The sequence below is a fragment of the Eleutherodactylus coqui genome, chromosome 7 (genome assembly GCF_035609145.1).
Source record: "Eleutherodactylus coqui strain aEleCoq1 chromosome 7, aEleCoq1.hap1, whole genome shotgun sequence".
In the NCBI taxonomy this organism is placed as follows: Eukaryota; Metazoa; Chordata; class Amphibia; order Anura; family Eleutherodactylidae; genus Eleutherodactylus; species Eleutherodactylus coqui.
Window position 1 is genome coordinate 69,549,276 of NC_089843.1, and position 22,044 is coordinate 69,571,319.

At 37.1% G+C, this 22,044-nt stretch overlaps 1 protein-coding gene and 1 non-coding gene across 2 annotated transcripts in view; both read right to left on the minus strand.

Annotated features, from left to right (window-relative positions):
- Positions 1–22,044, minus strand: part of LOC136573515 (protocadherin-9-like) — a 737,068-nt gene that overhangs the window by 240,805 nt on the left and 474,219 nt on the right. The window lies entirely within an intron of this gene.
- LOC136573840 (U1 spliceosomal RNA) lies at positions 8,189–8,352 on the minus strand. The gene has a single exon (XR_010786058.1). It is a non-coding gene; the product is annotated as a U1 spliceosomal RNA (small nuclear RNA).

The window sequence follows — 22,044 nt, forward strand, 5'->3', positions numbered from 1 at the left end:
GAACCAGGCCACACCGGAATATGACGTAGATGTCAATGTTGATAAAGATGGTGGTGACGATGGCGGCTTAACATCTACTCTACATTTCCCACTTCTGGCTTCAGATATTTGTAGACAGCTATTAAGTCTCATCTCAGCCTTCTTTTTTGCAAACTAAACATTCCCAGATCCTTTAAACATTCTTCATAGGACATGATTTGCAGACCGCTCACCATCTTGGTAACTCTTCTCTGAACTTGCTCCAGTTTCTTATTGTCTTTTTTTTTAGGACAGTGCAAATTTTAGTGTGGAATTTACAGAGACTTGTGGTGTGAAAGGGGAAAATTCCGCTCGTGTGAAAGGGCTCTTTGTGATGTATGAAATTATGTATCATAGAGAGAACGGAATTGCTAGCTTATAAAAGAAGCACAGTTCTATATATCCCTGTATATTTACTTTGCACTGTTTTCTCCACATATAAGACATATAGCGAACTGTGCCATACATGGTTTACAAGTAGCAGTACATAAATACTATGTGTCAATGGTGCCGTCACAGCTTTAGAACAGTAGTAATTCTTCATTTCACCATTCATACATTTAAATTCTAAGTGAGGGAAAAGTCCCACCTGAGTACACAAATGGTTAACAGATAAAACAACAGCATGATAGGGTCCTGTGGAAATGTTCAGCACCTGTGGCAAGGTACCAAATCTCTGCCAGCCTCTCTAATTAACTGTTCTGGGAAGTAGCAGTCATCAAAGTGAATTAAATCCACAAGAGACAGTACAGCCTTGGATCTCACCACAGAGACAGTAAAGCAGGTGACACAGGAATTTGTTCAATTTTCTGTACATCTGTTCAACCTCCCACTACTTCATGGTACAATGAAACAAACAGCATTCAATTTCTGTACGGAATCAGGCAGAGATACTGAGAAACATAAATGGAAATAAATTCCCGGCTGTTGTTGTCCTTAGCTATACCTGAAACATTATTTTAGAGATATGTTACATTTGTTCTTAGTTGTTTTTCAGTTCTGAAAAGCAACAAAGCATAATCCCGAAGTCATTTAACCCTCTCTTGTTCCAATACATATTATAAACTTTCTTTTTACTTACTTTTTCTGGCTGCTTTCAGGCAAGCGTATTTTAACCAACGAGCATTTGCATGGTAGAAAATAAAATAAATAGAGACAAATATAAAACTAAGGGCTTATTCACACAAGCGTATATCGGCTGCCGTTTTCCATCTGAGCAGTCTCCTCCTCCCCTTCGCCAACTCTCTGCCTCTCTCCTTCCATCGGGCTGTTTGCAATAGGAGGGGACGGGATGGGGCAGAGCTAAGCTCCCGTCCCTTGTCCGCAGCCAGCAATGGGAGGGGTGGGATGGGGGCGGAGCATAGCTCTGTCCCCTCCCATTGCAAACAGCTGGAGGGGTGAAGAGAGGCAGAGAGACGGCGAGGGGGAGGGAAGGGGGAGACAGCTCAGATGGTAGCATATATCAGCTGGTCGTAAAAACGGCGGCCGATATCTGCTCGTGTGATTAAGCCCAAACACTGATAAAATGCTGTTGACATACAGCTGTCATGTCCTCTGTAACATGTCTGTAATATGGATCCGTATTACGAACTTGTTACAAAAATTCATATCTGAAACCAGCCTACATCCACGGGAAAATTTGAATAGTGGAATCTGTGCGGGGCACTCGCGCAGACCATCCGCAGTTCAAGCTGCCCATAGGAAGACATGGGCTTCTGCAGCCTTTTGATCGCAGCGTGCTCCATTTTGCTGCAGCTCCCACACAGACGGCTTCCATTGAAGTCAATGGATTCCATCCGATCCGTGGTCTGTTCACAATTGAATTGCGGACAGGCCGCAGATTCCACTGGAAAGAAGGAAAATTTAAAAAATAAAATCCCCATTGTGCATGTGAGTCAGCGCGGTGGCTGGCGCTTCTGCTTACATCCATAGTGAAGACTCAGACAAGTAAGCACTGTCCTCAGCCTCGGGCAAGATTGGATTCCACTGTGGGCTCCTGCATTTGGAATCCGACCCTTCCATGGACATGAGGCCTATGTCTTTTCTTTTCCCTAGCTTGCCAAAAATGCTCTGAATTTCATGTTTGTTACAATATTTTTTGAGTGTTTTTTTTTTTCATACACAGATGCGTTTTTCAGGCATAATTTTACTACAGAGAAAAAAAAACACCTTAACTAGAGGATATTATGTTTGGAAAAATAAATAAATACTTGTAAAAAGCACACAAAAAGAGAAAAAAAAGCTAAATTAACTGCCCTGTTTGTAGTACATTTCATAACTCCCTCCTGACCTACAGCTAATATCAGGCTATGGTGATTTTGTGCTGCAAAAAAACATGATAATGACACTTGGAAAAATCCAACAGAAGTGCTATATGTGAAACCACCTATTTATATGGGCCTATTTTTTACTACTTTTGTCCATTTTTGCCTCGATATTTGCATTCATTGGTAATATTTTCTATTGAATGAATATAGATCTGTATATACCTAGGAGAAAATAGAAACAACGGCAGCAAATAGAGAGGGAAATGCAGAAGAAACAGTGATGAAATACTGACGACACACGGTTGCAAGGTTGTGGCAACATGTCAGTATTATGGATACGTTAGAATATTTGCATGTGAGATTGTCCTTATAGTAATAGTACACCAGAAGGTACTTGTCGCTGGCAATTAATTCACAAGTTTCTGAAAAAATTGTGAACTCCTTGAATAGGAAATTTAGTTACTTGAGTGACCAAGCACATGGGACGAGAATGAATGTACATGGAAATTACTAATATTTTAATTAGGTTTGTGCACGTAAAGTATAACAAATAAGACAAAAATAATTTATTGGAATAAATAGAAATGACTTATTAGATTCTATTAAGTGATTTTTTTTTTGACTGATACTAAAAGTGTACAAAAGATCTAAAATCGATCTGTCTAAAAACTTATGTGAAAATCATCTGAGTCTCCAGAAAATAGTCTATTGAGACTTGTCAACTCTAAGATCAAAAGCACAACTACATCTATTGAGCAACCGTTTCAAGTGCTGACCAGAGGGCTAAAGGTGTCACACGTTCCTGCTAATGAGACTCAGAAACAGAGAGTCTTGTTTCAAAGATGGCTGAACAATGAAAAGTGCATCACCTATGACTTATTGGGTTGCAGAAAAGACTCACATCGAAGATCATAGTGGTCAAACAACTTAATATTAAATACTGTAAGCTACAGTATTTTCAACTCACCTTTTCCCTCCATCATGTCTAGTGGGTTCATCTACCCAATAGTTCTGTTATTGAATCACTTTAGCGAACATTGGTATAGATCCCTCTTAGATACTATAGTTAGAAAATACATATGGCTAACTTTCATATTAAAAGTCCAACCTTACGTCTTGCATTAATCCAATAAAAATAAGGTTATGTTCACACCTGACTTTCTCAGCAGATTTTACATTTGCTGTGTTTGTCGTGGGGCATATAAAAAAAGTGCATAAACACAATCTAAAACTATATGGAATGGAATTTGTTTAGAGCATTTGCTCAGTTTGGGAGTTCTGAATCCTAAATATTTCTGGCCAAATAAATACATGTTAATCTCTTAAATTACATAATTACATTTTAAGTAGTGTCAAATGGCTGAATGGCTACCATGACTATAATGAGAAAAGATTTTTCAAAAGGTGAAACATCTGTCATAATATTAGACTAAAAATGTGCAAATGAGTGATGGACTAATCCTCCACTATAAGAATCAATATCTGACATTTTAACAGGCCTTGCAAAATAACTAGAGCTGTAAGTCAAGCCAGAATACCTACATACATACAACTGTTTTAGACCTCTTGCTCCTCATCAGTACAAATTACAATTCTGGTTGGTAACATTAGAGGCCATCAATGTGAGTCTGGGGAGGTAAAGTTTTCACTGGTGAAGAGAGAAGGGTGTAAGGGGTCATATAGGCCATATGAATTCACCCTGGGAAAGAGCTATTCAAAAGAGTGATGAACAAATACCTCCACAGTGCCACATATTGGAAGGTGTGCCACATATTGGAAGGTAGCTACCCTATAAGTTAATATCCAACCTTCTAACAGGTATTACAACATGACTAGAGATGTAAGCCAATCCTGAATAGCCAATGAGGATTGTATGTCCTTTAAGACTCCATATACCAGTGAGGCTTTCTTATGTGCTGGTCTCCACAAAGCTAAATGTTACCTCCTGGACTCACATTAATGGTGTCTCACCTAGCCAATCAAAACACTACTGTGACAGGTAAGAACTACAAAACAGTTGTATTTGCATGGGTATTCCGGTTGGGCTTACATCCCTACTCATGTTCCAAGGCCTGTTAAAAGTTAGGATATTGTTTCCTAGACTAGCTATGTTCCAAAAGGTGACACTTTTGAAAATATTTCTTTACAAATTTGCATAGATTTTTCCCAGGCACTAGTGATGAGTGAACTTTTGAAAAGTTCAATTCGCCAGTTCACCGAACATTTGCCCAAAGTTTGCTTCAGTCCGAATTATTTTGAAGCAAAACTGAAGTTCACCAAAACTCCTGAGGTTGGTGTATAACACTGTATATATATATATATATATATATATATATATATATATATATATATATATATATATATATATATATATATATATATATACTGTCTAGGAGCCATAAAAGCCATGTGTAACACACACATATATATATATATATATATAAAACACATGGCTTTTTAAGGCTCCTAGACAGTGTTATACACCAGTGTTCAGGATTAGTGTTAATTGAAATGAACCAGTAGAACCCTGTTTCAGATAGAACTTTGCTAAAAGCTCAGTTAGGGTTTGGGCCAAATCATACTTTTAACAGAGCCAGACTTGAAACAGGGTTCTACCCTACCAGGGACCATTGCATGACCTTTAAGGTTTCCTACAACCTCATGTTGCTCTCTCTTTGACTAAATCTTGTTGGTAGGAACATTACCATGCATTGTATAGTGAGGAAGATTCCTATTGAGCTAGGAACCTAAGGAAGTATTAGATTTGGAATGGCTTTGATTACTACTTAAAAGAGGAAGGCAACCCAATTATTATTAAAAAAAAATACTCATAGACGGTCAAGAGAGAGATGGTCTAAAAACAAGTAGCGAAGATAAGGCTGAAATGCTATGCACTAAACACTCCCATATTATTCAAGCAGTCACTTGGAATCATGTTTTATGAAGCATGAATCAAGGAAAATGAATATTTGGTATCATTAAAGTTATTGTTGAAATAGAGGAAATGAAACAAGCTGTGTAGATGAAGAAATGAGACTTAATATATTTCCTGTGATGTTGACATCCTGAACATCTGAGTAATGACAACTGATGGAGCTTTCATTATGGAGTCTGAATAGTATACAATGTATTGTAAAGACTGAAAAGGAGGAGGAAAGGAAAGCATATAGAAAAGAAATCACCATCCCAGCAGATGTCACAGTTTGGATGTTACTTGGAGGTAATTAAATCAAAATATATATATTCTTCCAATAAACAACCCAACTTTTTAGAGCAATCATTAAGAAAGGAAGTTTTGCCAGGGACAGCTGGCAAACCATTTGTTTAGCTTGGTTGAACTTCATATTTTTTTAAAGAACCTCACTTCTTTTCAGCATGGACAATATTGGATAATTATAATGAAAAATATGATTTCTCATAATTATATCCATTCTCAAAACTTCCTTTTCTCCTGTTTGGAAAAAATAGAACATTACTATCTGCCAATCAGCTCAAACTTTCATTAGTTTTGATATCACAGCCGTGTCCCACTGGAACAACAGAAATTGTTAGTTTCCATAGAAACAATATAAAAAGGGAGCAAATAAGTTTTCAGTGGTTTCATGATTTTTTTTTTAACTTTCCCTACTTAATAAGGATAGTCTCCTTAGTTATGGGCTGTACCAATCACTGTTGCCCTTGACCTCTATTAAATGTGTTTCCTTTAACTTAACTCTAACTACAGTTGACAGGCAATTATCTGGTGGTAGTGCCTGCAACCATAGGGACTACCACTTAATTAACTTTTTTTTTACCTTCAACTATTCTCACCATTATCCTAAATTACAATGCCAATTAATTTTCAAACATGAAGAGCCTCTCAAAAGATGAGATGCTTTTGAAATGCTGCACAGATTTGTGAAGTGAATGTCAGAAGCCTCGCTGAACTATGATTATGACACGGGGCTTATGTCATGGTCAAATTGCCATTGTGCACAAGTGTTATATGAGGTACACCATATTCATTAAATAAAGCACTAATGGGTCAAAGTGTGACTTGTTTTTCAAGGATGCTAATACTACCAAATAATGTAAAATTGACTTTCATTATGCTTATTTACTAAAGTGGTTCAATAGGTCGTTTGTAACATGAAAAAAGCTGCAAAAAATATAACGGTGTTTAGTTTCATTGAGCCGACTGAGATAATACTTGCAGTATACATGAGTTTTAATATATTTAAATGTCAAATGCAGTTGAAATGATCTAATATGTCATAGATGCATATGATATCACATTGGTAAAGTTTTAGGTCCACCACTAGTTTACATAGTAACATACTACTAAAAAATAGACATATGTCCATCTAGTTTGCTCTATTATTTTGCAATGTTGATCCAGAGGAAGGTAAAAATCTCATAATATAGAAAACAATTTTCCTCAACTTAGGGGAAAACAATTATTTGTCAACTCCAAATCTGGCAATTAGACTAACCCCTGTATCAACAGCTCATCTCCAAAAGTCTAGTGATTATAGCATGTAATATTACCCTTTTGAACCAATTTAGCGAGTTCATCATCACAACTTCCTCAGGCAGAGAGTCCTATAGCCTCATTGCTTTTACAATAAAGACCCCCTTCTGTGTTGGTGTAGAAAAATTCTTTGCTCTAGATGTAGAAGATGCCCCCTTGTCACATTCACAATTCTGGGTATAAACAAATGATGGGAGAGATCTCTTTATTGACTCTTGATGTGTTTATACATAGTTAATAGATCACCTCACAGTTGCTGTTATTTTCTATACTAAATTACCCCAATTTTGACACTTTTTCTGGGTTTTATAGTTCCCCCAATCCAGATATTACTTTAGTTGCTCTCCTTTGAACCCACTCAAGCTCCGATATGTCTTGAGCATCAGTGGCCCAAACTGTGGACAACATTTCATGTATGGTCTGACCAGTGATTTGTAAAGAGAACCAACACTATTTTTGTCATGTCCACCTATGTGTCTTTTGATGCACCATGCTAAGGCAGCAGCTGTCTAATGCTTATTGATCCAGTCAAATTTTTCAGAACCACAGGTCTCTGTAGAATGACAATTTAATGTCTGATGACACCTGAACTATTCATATGGTGCCAAAGGGATTTGAGTGTTATATAAAGACCTTTATTCCAGATATTAGTGGTGGTCCAAGATCAATGTTATTTCCTTATATTAAGAAAAGTATTGATTTCATGGCTAGTGTTGAGTGAACCGAAATAGTAGAACCCTGTTCAGTTCAGCACAAACCCAAACGAACATTTAGTAAAGTTCTACCTGAAACAGGGTTGTACTGATTCAGTTCACGCAACACTAGTCCTGAACGCTGTCTAAGAGCCATAAAACCCTATATAACACTCTCTTATCTGGTATATTTTACAGCTCAACAGTGCTCAGTAAGCAAATCTGCGCCTTGACTTATTTGATTGTTTAGATGCAGCCAGCTTCTAAGGTGAATTGATCGGGAAATTAGTTAATACTTCTGTAGAAGGTTTAAATGCCAGCTAAATCGACATTTGTTGTTTCACAGACCTGTTAAAGGATTGTGCTTCAGTAGTACCTAACTTGCAATTAAATAACTGGATTAAAGTTTTCATTTAGAACCTTCATGCTCTATTGTCTATACTACATAAAAATACATTATTCATTATTAATGTGACTAACATACCAATGGTATCCATCCACTCAAATCTTGTGGCAATGTTAATACTTATCAATGGAGGCTTGTTCATATCCAGCAAGCACTTGCATTACATATTTTAATACATATACCCATTATATATCCATCCAAAATTCTGGTGTGGAGTTTAATATCAACAGAGCCAATATATGAATTTATCTTGGCAAAGTAAAAATTGCACATATCTTTTTTTTTTTTTTTAAATCAGGGGAAAGCGCGAACACAGTCCCCCACTACTACAAATTATGCAGTCGAGTTTCTCGCATTTGGGGAAATCGCAGGGGTCAGCACACCCGGAGTGCAATGGATGAGCCTCACCCTGGGAGAACCACCTTAGTGATCATGGTATCTCCCCTGCCAGGTAAGTATAAAAAATTGCACATATCTTTTTATAATAACCAGAAAGTTTAATTTATGGACTTAAAGAGGTTGTCTAAAGTAGAAAATCCATTTACATATACTTTTTCTTCTGGAATTCTGAGTTAATAGAGGGAGACCCTTTGTTCAGGATCCTTATTTCTTGACCGCAGTGGGGAGAGATTAGAAAGAACATCTCTTGTTCTGGAGAATCTGTCCTGTTCTGTATTACATATACAACCCATTGATGTAAATCGAATTTCCTTGTAGTGGCACTTAAGTGAACTTGGACATTACTACCAGGTTTCCACACAGATTAGAATTGACTGGTGACGATGACAGTAGGCGGGCACTGGGCAACCAATTTAAGATTAATACACCCCTTCCTAAAAGTTTGAATTAGTACTAGGTGGATAACCCCTTCAATGTGCAATGTTGTCAGATGACTAAGAAGATCATGAAATGGGTTTGATGGCAGCAGATATTTCATTGACATTGTTGTATTTACTCATTGGATTCCAATCACATACTAAAATATATTTAGAATCCAAATGATTGACATGTGCTTAAAGGGCTTGAATCTTTTTGTTTAATGGGTCTATTGACAATATTCTCATCACAGACTACCCCAATAATAGGACCTTCAGTAATCATGTGTACCTTCTGGGTGAACCTAAAAGCAAGTGTTCAATTCCCGTCACGTGCCACAAGAGAACTGAAGCATCAAACAGTCCTTGTTGAAATGCAAGAGCAGTCTTCTAGAACAAGATATCTAATTTTCCTTTGGTTTTTGCCTTGCTTTAAGTCAGAATTTTTTAAAATGCTTTTCCAATATCTGTATGCATTGGTGGTAGTGGAGGAGGTAACCCAGATATTTAAAAAGATCTAAAAAAAAATCTCACCTTCCTGCTGCTAGGCTGCTCCCAACCCACCTCTTCCATACTTCTATGGTGATTTGTTTACTTCCTCTGCAGTGGTCATGCGGATTGTTTACCCATGTGACTGCTGCAGCCAGTAGGAGGCTGGACAGGGATGTCATCCCACAAACCTACCCCGGGGCTTTTACATTATAAGGCTATGTGACAGGTTTATGAGTTGTCACTGGGTCTTCTCGCCCAGTGACATCTTTTGTCGGGTGCTCTGTTGCTGAACCACCAGAGTGGTGGTCTAGTGCCACAATGAGTATATTCATTTAATATAGTTATGGGCATGGGGAATTTATATATATATATATATATATATATATATATATATATACACATACACACACACACACACTCAGAAAGGTAGGGTATTTTTCTAAACTAGACAACTCCTTTAATATCTTCGTCTACATCACCCAATTTTCACCAACTTTTGCATTGGGCTTAAAAAGAAAAGATAACACAAACTCTAGGCAGTAAGACTGTTGCTTTATGTCTTAAGGAAACCTATTGTGGTAAAATCCAAATTTACTAACACACTACAATAGTACTCCTTAGAAGATGTATGGTGACTTAATAGTTGGCACTGATGCCTCACAGCATTTGGGTCTTTGGTTCAAATCTGACCATGGGCTGCATCTACATAGAGTGTGCATGTTCTCCCCATGCTTACAGGGCTTTCCTCTAGCTTCCTCCTAGATTCTAGGAATCCTAAGAGAAAAACAAGCTTCCTAAAAAATGGACTCTAGTAGGTATCAGGGAGGGGCAGTGCCTACTTGACAGCCACTGATTTCCTTGCTCCATACTACAGCAATAATTTTGAAGCTGTGCTTTGAGTCTCTTGTGTAAGAAAACAACATTTGGCGACGATACATCCAGAACAAACTATTTAATAATTGACTAATTTATGCTCAGTTCAGAATAAAGGTTTAATATGACCAATTACATATAAACATTCCTATTTATATATTGGTTCGAGCTAATTTCAGAAAAGGTATTAATGTTGTAAGATTATATATGGGTCTTGAGCAATTTCTGACTATGAAGGTTTTACTCCTAATGTTGAAATTATTTTGCTGCAGTCCCTAATGATACAATAGTAATGAGAATCAAAATAGTCATTACCTATGCAAATGAGCATGCATTAAATGGAAATTAAGAAATCTTTCCGTGTACATAATTTCAAGTGTTTAAAGTGTTTAATCCTCACAAAGATTAATTAACCACCCACCATACTTGGACTCTTCTTAAACAATGCACTACTTTATAAAACAATGTAAGACTGGATTGATTGTTCACTGATCACAATAGGCTGAGATAACTTCAAAAAACTACAAAAGACTACAAAAAAGCATCAGAAAAAAAACACAGGACAGTTTGAAAGAGAAATGTGTTCTAAGGAAAACGTGTTTAGGTGATGCTTAAAAGCTAATCATTATTGGCTGAAGCACAATATATTCTTTTTGAGGTGCCTTTGTTGTCAAAATCCACAATTCAATCTTTACAAACCCATTCATATTTAGAATTGTTACATTTTTCACTTGTGATGCAATTTACATAAGGTTCTTCTATGTGTAACAGTTTTACTGTGGGAAGATATATGAAAAAATGCACTTTTTGCTTATAAAGAATCAATTAACATTTTCTTTGCAACTGCAGGGCACATAAAAGATGGTTCCCAAAAGATAATCTGCAAGCAGGAAAATTTACTGTGCAAACAAAAGATTGCCCTCACCAGATACTTGCAAGAAAATGCCTTGTAGCTATTGCAGTTGGTATTTGCATAGATCGCTTCAAGGAGCAATCTAGATTTCAAAAATATATTTGTCATTGAAAAACAAAATCTGTTTTCTATAAGCTTAATATATTTTAATTACTAAGTGGAATATATTAACTACATGGTCAATGATGGTAATTGGAATATTGTGTTTTCATCAATCCATATCCATGCTTCATATAAACAAGAGTAAGTACTATGTAACTTCGATATAATAAAACACAAAGAAATTGTTAAAGTGGTCCACCTATGGTAAAGGTAAAGTCCCCTGGTGCAAGTACCGAGTCATGACTGACTACTAGGGCGACGTCACATTGGGATGTTTTCTTGGCAGACTGTTTTGCCATTGCCTTTCCCAGTCATCTTTTACCCCCCAGCATTTTACTGGCCTTGGTGGGATGGAAGACTGAGTCAACCTTGAGCCGGCTACTTGAACCACACAGGGATTGAAACCACAACCTTCAGGCTTAGAACTGCATTTCTGCACCACATGATGCTCTAGTGAAAATCCACAGTATTGAAAGTAACACCCCAAATCACGAATTGTCAGTTTACTTAATTACCAGTCAAATTGGATAACTGGGATCAAAAATGTTATCAAAGGATCTTGATCAAGCATGATCATAATATTAAATTAAACCTGAAAACAGTTATACTGAAATATATATTGATTGCCTAACCATCAATGTGTTACTGGTGAGGCTCTGACTTCTGGACCCTTAATACTAAGAAAAACAATGGAGCTACAGCATTTGCTGGAGTATCTTGGTCCTTCATTGTTACTGACATCCTGCCAATTTCAAATTTGTGGTTGTATTCATTTAAATGAGGATGAGGACCTGAGAATGAGCAGTAATTTGTGTCAGTGTATAAAAATATTGCTTCTTACAACAGTGAAAACGTCTTTCCATTCTTCTAAAAAGTAGGGGTCTTAGGTAGTGTTGAGCTAACTGAACCAATCAAACCCTATTTTGGGTCAAACTTTGTTAAACGTTTGGTTAATGGTGAACCCCAACCTCAAGGAGTCCATCTTGGATGAGTGTGGTGATGGTACTTCTCCTGTGGCTTAGCAGTTAACAGCTTTTGCCTTGCAGTGCTGTAGTCCTAGGTTCAAACCTTACAACATCTGCATGGAATTTGTATGTGCTCCCTGTGTTTCATAATAATTACCTTTATTTAACTCCATGTAGATTTGAGGCTAGGTTCTCTTGTGGCTTAGCAATTAGCACTCTTACCTTGCAGTACTGGGGTTCTAGGTTCACATTTTCATGGAATTAAATAAAAGTGATTATTATGAAACACAGGGAGATCATGCGAACTGCATGTAGATGCTGTCATATTTGAATCTAGGACCCCAGCACTGCAAGGCAACAGTGCTAGCCACTAAAGCACAGGAAAACCACCACCACTATTTGGCCTGTATCAGAATGAACTGAACTTCTTCCCAAAACGCGGCAAACAGTGCAAACTAAACTTTTCAAAGGTTCACTAATCAGTAGTCCTGGAGTTTAGTCCCCAACCAATCACACACTGATTGGCCTATTCTACAGACATGACAAGATGTTGTTCACAAGAATATGTGTATGCTTTAGGTAACAATACTAATGTAAGATGCTCAAATGGAATTTTTCAAAAAGTAAAAAAAAAATTCTTCCTATCCAGAGAATGTACAAGTAATAAATCCCATAGTGAATATTATACTTTAAATGCCTAATCACATGTTGATAAGTTACTTTCTGAGACCATAGTAACAAAATCTACCAGCTCTATAGAAGAGGACCAGGCCTCATTGACATGGACAATTTTTTCACATCTATTTAGCCGCCATAAAATGTTGGCCAAAAATTGCAACCATGTAAAGTATTGGATTCCAATGCATTCATTCACATAGGCGATGTTCAGGTGCGTGAAAAAATCACAGCATTAAAACATCAAATCTGCAACCGTTTTTGGTTGCCAATTTTTCACGCTGCATCAAAAGATAGATCTTGACTAAAATCGCTGGACTCCTATGACTCCTATGGGAGCTGAAAAAAAGGGAGTGGGAGGGAGTTTACCTGTATCCCACACTCGAAAATGAAGAGTGCTGGCTCTATTTAGACATTAGAAGTCATTCTGAAGATTTCTGCCAACCAACAGGATTCCATGTGTGAATGGACAAGAAAGCACAAATTAATCTCGAGCTGGCATAAAATTGCAACACTCATGTGCATGAGGCCTAAAGAAAGTAGAAAAAAATCTAACATCATGGCTTAATTGCCTTAGATTTAGCCTTGGAGAGAAGACCTTAAAGGGGGTCTGGCAGTACCTTGGAAGCTACAAGGATATTGATAGTTCAAGGCAAAAATGATGGGATCACTGACATCAATCTAATGTCTGACTATGTCTAATAGAGCCTATTAAGACTAATATTTTTTACCTATTCGCCACTTCAATAGACATGACAATGGATGAATATTGCATTAACAGTTCTATAATGAGATATTTTTTCCTTAACCTTGTAGGATTAATTTCAAATGTTTGCCCTTAGTTTTTGTCTTTTTACCACTTCAATGGAGAGTCCAGTTATACTCTAAACTTAATTGCAAAGAGTAATTATTCCAGAAGTCATTGGGTGCATTTTCTCACTTGACAAAAAAACTGTTTGTTCCGAAGTTTTTATCTATTCATTCGAGGATTTTATCTTTGCCTGTTTTTGTGTCACAGGGTTAAAACTCATTAAGAATGCAATGATTAAATAAGAAAAACTTCAACAATCACGAAGTACAACACTAATTTTCAACACCCACACCATTTCTTTTGCACATATTTAGAGGCTTTTTTTTCTATTGATTCTCTACTTGTGACTTCTGAAGTACTTATGCACTTTAAACTGTATAATGTATCAAAGGCAATGTATAATAGTTACACATGTAAAGTAGCTTGTTTTAAAAGTTTAATCTATTCATACAACTGAACTATTCATTGACTTAATGTTCTTCTCGAAGTGCTCATACAATATATAAAAATATTAAATGACATTGTATAGTAGAATATAAAATATAAGAGATATGTCCTAATATGGACCCTTTGCTGGATTCTTTTAACCAATGCCTTACTACTAATGCTCTATTGATCTAGAACTATCCACACCTACAGATGCACCCAATTTTAACTTGACTCTTAGTGTATTAAGAATACTTTCTGTGACATAGTTTACATTTTCAATGGATTTTGCTGTATTAATATAAGATAACAATAATTTTTTATTGGTTTATGAAAAGATAACTTGTCACAGAATGTTATCACCGTCAAGTTTAATTTGGCTACATCAGTAGGAAAATCCAACCCTACATAATTTGATGTTAGAACATGTTTTTCGTAATTAACTTATAAATGGAAGTCCAGTTTTTGGAACTTTCACTGATCCTCATTTTAACTTGAATGGGGTATACTGTAGTTTCATTCATAGTGTGTAAACAAGAAAACCACCAATTAGAGAAAAAGCAAAAGAGATGAGCTCAGTTCATAGATTGGTGGGGGTCCCAAAAGTATGATCAGCCCTGATTATAATATTATGACATACCCTATCAATACACCACAATCATATAGGATCGGGACACTCCTTCAAGCTGCTAAGATGTGCCAAGTTTAATTTTGCAGTTGGATGAAGCTTTTTGTTTTTAAATCAATGGCGAGGAATCCATTGATTTATCTGAAATTTGAACCTGAAATGCCTTAAAGGGGTTCTGTCACTAAAAAAGAAAAATGCTATACTTATCTATTTCTCCCCCATCAGTCTATTTACCAGATCTTCACCTCCCTTATCTTCTCCTGTCTCCTGCAGTCCGGGGTGTATCATCACCTCCACTTGCCTGATTCTGCTCCTTCCTGTGAGGTTCCGCACATTAGGTTGGCAGTCTGCCAATGTATGTTACGTCACAGCTCACAGGCCAGCAGGAGGACTGCCTATCTTCTTCAGAGATTGCTCATGCGAGCTGTCTCTGAAATAGATTACAATTCCTTCCTAGGCAGTGAAGCTACAGCACAGGGATGTGACCTTCACTGACCCAGCTGGAAGGTATTTGAGATAACCAGCCCTCAAAACAAGCTGCTTCCAGCCTGCAGTGAGCTGACCTGGGGCACTGGAGAAGCTCAACCAGGAGAAGATGTGATAAGGAGACTGACAGGGAAGGGATAGGTAAGTTTAGATAATTTTTCTTTTAATGTCAAAACCCCTTTAAAGGGTATTCCTAAAATTGACTTGCATTACCTATCTATGGGATAAGGGATAAAATACATATTGGTGGTGTCTAGGAGGAAGGAATGCTACAGTTACCTCAGCTATCTTGGGCAGTCCCAATGTGCATACTGGACTGCCACTCCAATCAAGCTCCTCCTCACTTCAGAGAGTACCATGCGCCATAGTGAGGATAAGAAGGCAGAAATTATGCATATTATTTTTTCTTTTACTTCATTAATTATGCCTTAAAAACAGCTCAAATGTGCTTAGATGTACCCCTAGGTGACCTAAGTGCTATCTAGGTGTTTTAGGCATATTGGTGAAGTTTGGGTTCAGGTAAAACTAATTTTGACCTAACTAAACTTTTTGTCCAAATTCTTTGAATCTGCTGAGTTTTTCAAAAGTTCTCTCCTCACTAATCATGACTATATAGGAATTATTAGCACCAGAGTAGTCACATAGGCTATTTTTATATTTGCTACCAGATGGTATTAAAACAGCCATTCATTATCATCAGCTAAAGTAATCATGCCAGTGCTGAACAGGCATTTTAATTTGCTCTAGCTTTAAACATATCTTTAACTGAAATGCCTCTGTGGTGAGCACTCCAGATACATTGTAATTAACAAATGCATTGATTATTTTAATAATAGATGAATGAATCTATACCAGAGAAATAAATCTACACATCCTTCAGCTGGAAGTCCCTATCTGAGAATAATCCAAGCATCTAATTACCCACCTACACATAGGAATAAGCAATATTTAACACCTCACTTGTTGATAAATTATATTTATATTGATTAAGATCCTAATGTGTCCTGATCTCCCCAGAATAGTTTGACCTTTCTGACCTAAAATGTTTTAACTACGTGATAGAATGGATCCTTTCCTTAAATACAACTTTTTAAACAGTCTTTTCAAAGTACAAAGTATAATTTTTATTTCCTTGGATTTGACATTTAAAACTGTTTAAATAAAATATATTAAAATTGTAGAAATAGAAGTTTCATATGAGTATTGAAGGAATTCTGGACTATAGTTTCTGGAGTATTATGGTGATAATGCAAAAACGTGTGGGGAATTTCAATTCACCAAAATTATAAATTCGAACATTGCTGTTTATAGGCTTTACTAATATATTCTTTAAAAACCTTTAACTATGACATACAAACAAAAATAAGAACGGCAGTATGATACTCTAATAGAGTTAGGCTGCCCATCCACGGCCATGATGGAATATCGTTAGCGATATTCTGCCACGGGGGAGGAGGGGGGAGAATTGACAGGTCTCCGAGATGAGCCTATCTGATAGACTCACCACGGAGAATCGCGGCAAATCGCAGCATGCCACGATTTGAATCCTACGAGCGGAGAATTGCTATGATTTTCCGATTGTGGACGTTGGCCTGCGCTTTCCATAGTTAAGTCTATGGGAAGCGTTCACTGCATTACCCGCAGCCAGATTATTGCCGCGGATAACAAAGTTACATATTGCCCATGGACAGGAGGAGAGTAATGGGTAGAATTAATCTCTAAAGAGCTTTCCAAATTATCAACAGGATGGCCAAAAAAGATCCTCCTGGATCTAGGGTCCCATATGATGTGTGGCATTATCTCTCTCAGGATACTAATAGCTCTGAAAAGGTTAATGTTATTTAGTTTGTAACTAGCTATGAACAAACTCTTCAAAACTTTGGTTTGGCCAGTTCACCAAATTTCAACCGAAAGTTTGGTTTGATCCAAATTAGTTTGAACCAAACCAGAAGTTTCGTATAAACCCCTTAAAACTAGTATTGACCATTGTCTGAAAGCCCTGAAACGATGCGTGTGGTACTTCAATAGATGTAGGTCAGTGGTTAGCCCCTTTGCCTTTCAGAACTGGGGTCCTCGGTTCAAATCTAGTGAAAGTTGACACTTACATGGACTTTTTGCAATGTTCTACTAGTTGCTCACCACTATTTGTAACTCATTTCAAAGGAGTTCTGGAGTGCACAGTATATCATTATATCAGAACTGTTGACTGGCTGAGATGGGCCATGTTATAAACGATTTGACTCCATATAATAAGCAAAAGCTTTCTTTATAGCCCCTACTTCACATTTAATTGGCTGTTTAATGGGTGTAGTAGTATATTGTAACTCTATGAAGATATTTCTCTGATACTCTAATTTAAAGGAGCTATCCAGCACTGACTGTTCAGTTTGGCCACAACAGTCTTGTGTTTACATGGTATATAATCTGCTGTCGGGCCATTTACATGGGATGATTATCTCTCAAAATTTGCTCAAATTATCAAATTTAAGTGATAATCATTCAGTCTAAAAGCAAAAAAGTTCATTACTATTTATTATCACTTACTTTCAGTCAGCATAAAACTATCCATCGATCACGGACTTGTCGTTTTGTGTAAGCGCTCTCTGCTCAGTGCTTCACATAGAAGGTGAAGCACTGAGTGAGAAGCCAGCAAGAACCCCGCGATCCTGTGGCGAAGCTTGTCAGTCTAAACACTCTGCATGAGCGCTAACGACAGCGGTGACGTCAGCACTTGTGCATTCGTTTAGATGACTGTCGTCCCATGTAAAGGGGATGTGTCTGAAAGTCTGACAGGAACGGAAACAGCTGATAGGCAGATCTTACAGCTAAAAACCCCTTAAGACGTCTGTTATACTGTAGTTCTATTAAAGCAATTGGCACCACATGACATAAATGTACTTTGACACAAGCACTTGACACAAGGTGCCACATTATGATTGAGAAGTACTGTACTGTTAGGGTACTTTTATATGGGATGACTATGGGCGCTTAAGTGCCCAATAGTCGTCCCAATGATCATTGTCCATGTGCTTTCACATAGGGTCAATACTGGCTCATTGAATGGAGCCAGAGCTTGGGAGAGATTTCTTCCAGCCATTTAGCGTAAACAAGCAGTTGTTCATAGATGCATTTACATGCAATGATAGTTACTTGGTTTTTAGGTGAGCTAAAAATCACATGACTATGTCAAGTGACTAATTCTCACTTACTTGTCCTGTCGGGTTCCATCCTGTTTCCAGAAATTGCTAATTTGAGCAATTACTTAGGCAACTATTGGCCCGGGAGGACTGCCCTTGTACTGATGCTCTTTTTTCAAGCGGTCTATTATATTGACAGGTTCTCTCTAATACCTTTGTGCTATGTGCTGATCCAAAATTCACTGGCAGCTTGTAATTTTACAATGCTGTAATTGCAAAGGCATACCAGTTGTGCCACATGATCGCTCATGGAATGTTGGCAGTCAGTGAAATGACTTTGTTTTTACAACTGAGGAATTGCACTTTCCAATGTTACCTACCAAAAAATGATACCTTAAACAAATACAGCAAAAAATGAGACCTCTCAAAATGTAAGACTGTTAAAAAATATTCTGCACCCTCAAGACCAAAATGAGCTACCTATTAAGGGTTAAAAGTGATGCCAAAAAATTTTGCAAATATACTGCTTTATTATAGCAAAAATAACCGTATGATGTCACAAATGTATAAAAACAAGACAAAAACAAGAACTTTATTAGCTAATTAGAAAATATGACAATTGTAAACTCTCAAGGAACAGATAGAATAACCTCATCCATAATAGATTTTTATCTATTAAAATCCATATTATATTACGCATTGCCAAATCAAGATAGAAACATAAGTGCCAGTATTTACTTTTCCCTCCTCGAATTGGCTCTCCGGACTAGTCAAAAACACGTCTCATCATTTGCACTAAATTTGTCTCATCATCTTTTCGAAGCATTACTTCCGCTGTCTTACTTTTATTCTATAATAAGTACTTTTTTTTTTCAAGACTGCTAAGGCATCAATTTTCAAGTAGGAACTGACAAAAAAAATAGAGGCAAGAAGAATTTGAAATACACATCAAAGATTACCCAGGACATTTTGTGAAGCTCCTCATGTTATTCTTCTGTATTAGAAAATAAATGGCTTCTTGCGATCAATCAGAAGCCATGTTTCATGGATAGAAGGTAGCTAACCTCCCACAAGATACACACCAAACCATTAAATTGTCATCTGCAGTTTAACGTCAAGTTCAGACTTAAAAAGGGAACTACATTCGAAAGCATATTTTTAACATAACACAAAAAATCAATCAATAAAATTCTCTTTGATTTTAAAGTTCCGTTGAGTGATAATTGACCTTGACAATCTTCCCACACCTTGGTCTTCTGCTACAGCATAATTCTTTTTCTGGTAAAACATCTGCTGGGAGAGCTCTCAATCAATGGAAACAGAACGAACCCTGATGGGTTTTTTTTTCTTCTCACCGGTCTGCCTATAAGAATTTAATTCATTTTTACAGGCAAAACTTTTCAAGATGGATGATTTTTAATTTAATGCCGTTGCAATCAAGAAGGAGCTTCTATAACTCTCCATTTAAATGTAATATACTTAGTTAAAAAATTGGAAATATTCCCTGTATTATCCTGATTTTATCTATTGTGTTTAATGTGCAGTAATTATTACTTTTGCGGTGTGCTTTGTGGAAACAGATGCGCACCAACACACATGAGCGGTTTTCGCTAATATTTGCTAGGATATTTTAGAGGGTTTTGTTGGAGTTGCTGACACTGATACTGATAATCATGTTCTTTATGGAGAATATTGTAATTACAGTACTGAAAAACACAAACAAGTAAATGAACGCTAAGCACTGTGTTTCTGTCTGCTTTTCATGGATTAATGTTGGTGTACAGTATAGTAGAGTAGCAGTCGATATTTTGGACATTCATGGCTGAAAGTATCTTTCTTGTTTCCGTAATGGAGTTGTCCGATTTAGAAAATCTATTTCCAAAAATGGTATTAGGGAATCTTGAGTTAGGTCTCCAGCACAGTAGTGGTTTTTTGGGTTTGTGGAGTCTGATTATGTTACAGGCAACCTCCAAATATGAGAAACTTTATAATCAGGAGTGCATTGCCCTCTGACACACAAAAAGGAACTTATCCCTGTAATGTAAGGAGCTGTAAGACCTGCTCACATGTACTGACCATGGGCAAGATACAAGTCCCCAACACACAACGGGACTATAAGATCCCTCGGACATTCACATGTGCCACGTCCAATGTTCTGTCCCTGATCCTGTGCAGTAAATGTCGTATTGTGGGTCTTTATGTTGGAGAAACAGAACAAAATCTGAAAGCGAGAATGAGGTCTCATCGCCACACAATTAAAAAAAGAAATGCCCAATTACCTGTGGCTGAGCATTTTTCTAGTCAGACATAAACTAGAACATATAAAGGTAACTAGTAAAAGGCAACTTCAAATCTGAATGTCATAGAAGAATTTGGGAGTACATCAGAAGTGGCTTCATATATCAGTGGAGATTATCAGAAATCTATAGCAGAGATAACACACAGGCCTGGTGAACCCCTAACACCAATTCAGAGACCATAAAACTTTTGCACCCCCTATCAGTGGACTAATTTAGCATTTAGTCCTCTACTCATCCTGTTCTGGCATTGTTTTAAGTGCAAATTAATGACACCATATCTGTGCCTTTTTATTTGTATGTATATATATGTATGCATCTTCAGATCTATTCCATTAAGCCTGAAGAAGGACCCTAAGTAGGTTCAAAAGCTCGCTATAACATCATGTATTTTTGTTAGCCATAAAAAGATATCATATCTACAAGATTACTAGGTTTTTCTTGCTGAGAACATTCATAATTTGAGTCTGATCAAAAAACGGACTGCACACAGACATTATACAAATCCATATTGTCCTGATTTTATCTATTGTGTTTAATGTACGGTAATTATTACTTTTGCACATGCCCCAACACACACACCGCAGAGTTTTTTCATGCACATATGGATTGTGTGAAACAACTCATGGTATGCACTTTTCGCGTCCGGTTTATGGACTATGAACTATGAGGATAGAAGAAAATGGACAGCACTTGGATGCCATTTGTGTGTTGTGCATGTGCTGTCCATTTTTTAAGAAATGCAGAAAGTTTTTTCTAATATCTAATTTGTATCTCCTCCCTTTCAGTTTCATCCCATTGCTTCTAGTCTTTCCTTGTACAAATGAGAATAGGACTGATCCCTCTGCACTGTGACAGCCCTTCAGATATTTGTAGACAGCTATTAAGTCTCCTCTCAGCCTTCTATTGTGCAAGCTAAGCATTTCCAGATCCTCTAACCATTCCTCATAGGACATGATTTGCAGATCGCTCACCATCCTGGTAGCTCTTCTCTAAACTTGCTCCAGTTTGTCAATGTCTTTTTTAAAGTGGGGTGTCCAGAACTGGACATAGTATTTCAGATGAGGTCTGACTAAGAAAGAATAAAGGATGATAATGACCTCACGTGATCTAGACTCCATGCTACTCTTAATACATCCCAGAATTGTGTTTGTTTTTTTTTGCTGCTGCATCACGTGTTGACTCATGTTCAGTCTGTGATCTATTAGTCTTTTTCAGAGTCACTGAGGCAAGAGTAGTCCAAGGTACAGGTTTTTGGGCACTGCCACTAACTAAAATAAAACATTTATTAAATAGGTTAAAATCTGACTGCTGAACGAACAAACATACAATTGTAAAATAAACCCCTGAAAGATAAGGGATTCCAAAAAAGTGGTTGAGAATAACCTAAGAGGAAAAAATGCCAGCAATACCTCAGGGTTATTCAGTATGTGTCACATAATATGTATTGCATAAATCACTGATGAAAAGAGTGATAAATAGAATCCCGTGTCCTACCTAGATAATTATGGGGGACACTGACTCATATTAT